We start from the raw sequence: 2,746 nt of genomic DNA, 5'->3' as shown, positions 1-2,746 counted from the left end.
ACTGCTGCGCCAATGTGCCGTCCCAACACTAGTTATTCCCTGTGTACATATTTATCGCTAATTCTGGTTACGATAGGGTCAGAGCACCTTTACCCCAGCAAAAGTAGTTAGTTAGTTTAATTTATTGCCACGTGTACCATGAAAAGCTTTTGTTGCCTGATAACCCGTCAGCGGAAAGATAACACATGACTACAATCGGAGCCATTTACAGTGTACAGATGCATGATAAAGGGAATAGCGTTTTGTGCAAGATAAAGCCAGTAAAGTCCGATCAAAGGAGAACAACACAACTCAGGAACACGAGCCCTTCAGCCCCTCATGCCAACTGAAAGTCCACATTGTCTACGCCCATCCGTTCCCTGTCTGTTCCTATGGCTGTCTAAATGCCCCTTAAACACTGCTATAGTAATTGTTTCCAGCACTTCAGACACCCGCCACACTTTATGTAAAATAAACGCCTCCTAAATTTCCAAAATTCCCCTTGTCATCTTAAATATTTGACATTTTCACCCTAGGAAAAAAATACTTTAAATTATCTATCCTATCTTTGCCTCTCGTATTTTTACATAGTTCTATCAGATTGTCTCTCAGCCTTAAACAATCTTAAGAATCTCAGGGCAAACAAGCGAAGTTTGTCCAACTTCTCGTAGCTGTTTGGCAGCGGTGTGAACATTGACTTCCCTAGTTTCAATTAACCTGTATTCTCCCCCCTCCCCTACCCTAGTGGTTCTACTAGTTCCACTGTTCGTATCCCTGTCGTTAACACACATCTTCCCCAGCCAACAATGGACCATTATGGGCTCCAACTATCTCGAGGTCATCTTTGGCCAGTCCTGTTTTGGTCTGTCTTTCCACAGTTTAAGAATAAGGGGTAGGCCATTTAGAACGGAGATGAGGAAAAACTTTTTCAGTCAGAGAGTTGTAAATCTGTGGAATTCTCTGCCTCAGAAGGCAGTGGAGGCCAAGTCTGAATGCTTTCAAGAGAGAGCTAGATAGAGCTCTTAAGGATAGCGGAGTCAGGGGGTATGGGGAGAAGGCAGGAACGGGGTACTGATTGAGAATGATCACATTGAATGGCGGTGCTGGCTCGAAGGGCCGAATGGCCTACTCCTGCACCTATTGTCTAAAGTCTAAAGAAGGGTTCCAACCTGAATCGTCACCTATTTATTTTCTCCAAAGATGCTGCCTGAGTTACTCCAGCATTTTGTGTCTATCTTCGGTATAAACCAGCATCTCCAGTTCCTTCCTACACAGTACTATAGCTAATACTTTCTTGGCAACACATCCTTCCTATATTGCAGCAAGCAGAATGGTACACAATAATCCAAATGTGGCCTAACGCATTTTATAACCTCAACTTGACCACGTAACGTTTATTTCAATGCACCGAGATACACCAAGTGCAGTTACTTGGTAACTGGGCCCAGCGAGTCCTCACTGGCCAGTAATCTCCATACTCCAGCACGATCCTAAACATGAGGGACAACTTTTACCCCGAAGCCAATTAACCTACAAACTTGTACATTTAGTTTAATTTAGAGATACTGTGCAGAAACAGGCCCTTTGGCCCACCAAACCCGTGCTGACCAGTGATTACACTCGCACTTTCCTACACACTAGGGACAAATTACGATCTTTACCAAAGCCATTTAACGGACAAACCTGTACATCTAGGTAGTGTAGGAGAAAACCGAAGCACCCAGAGACATCCCACGCGGTCACAGAAAGTACAAACTCCATACAGACAGCACCCGTTGTCAGGATGGAACCCGGGTCTCTGACACTAAGGTAGCAACTCTACCGCTGTGCCACTGTGCTGCCCAAACTGTGGACTTGGTCCCCGGGATCCCTCCACCGTCGATGCTCCTCATGGTCTAATATTTGACCTCCGAAAGTGCAGCACGTCACACATGTTCAGGTTCAGCTCTTATCTGCCATTTCTCTGCCCATATTTCCAATTGATCCACACCCAGGTTAAGCTTTTACAATCGCAGAGACAAGGGAGGTGTAAAGAGGGCCAGATCTACTCTGATTAATAAATCTTCACCCACCCTCTCAAAACGCACCAATACAAAATGCATTCTCCTGGTTGCCAAACATTTAACACCCCCTCCCATCCCCACACTGACCTTTCTGTCCTGGGTCTTCTCCTCTGTCAGAATGGGGCCAAATGTAAATTGGAGGAACAGCACCTCATATTTTACTTGGGCAGCTTACAACTCAGCGGTATGAATATTGATTTCTCTAACCTCAAGTATTCCTTGCATCCATTTCTCTCTCCGTCCCTCCCACACCATAGTATTGATTGAGAATGATCAGCCATGATCACATTGAATGGCGGTGCTGGCTTGAAGGGCCGAATGACCTCCTCCTGCACCTATTGTCTATTGACTTGCCCCCCCCCCCCCCCCCAGCTGTCTGTGGCAATGAATTCCACAGATTCACCACCCTGACTAAAGAAATTCCTCCTTAATTGGCCACTTTAAATTGCCCCCCCCCTCCCCCCAGTGTGATGTGAATGGTAGAATCTGGGAGGGTAGTTGATGAGAATAAGAGGAAAAATAAAATAGAGGTGGTGGAAACATGTGTTTGAAGGTCAGCGTGGACTTGGAGAGGCAAAGGGCAGGTCGGTCTCTGTGCTGTGTGACTCCATTCGAAAACAAACCCAAGATGAACGGGCCTGTAAACGAGAAGCACTTCCCTCTGCTCTTTGACCCGAGTTTCAAAAAATAAGACAAGCTCCTTT

Source organism: Rhinoraja longicauda, chromosome 4 (genome assembly GCF_053455715.1).
Source record: "Rhinoraja longicauda isolate Sanriku21f chromosome 4, sRhiLon1.1, whole genome shotgun sequence".
Lineage (NCBI taxonomy): Eukaryota > Metazoa > Chordata > Chondrichthyes > Rajiformes > Arhynchobatidae > Rhinoraja > Rhinoraja longicauda.
Note: the sequence above shows the minus strand (reverse complement) of the source record.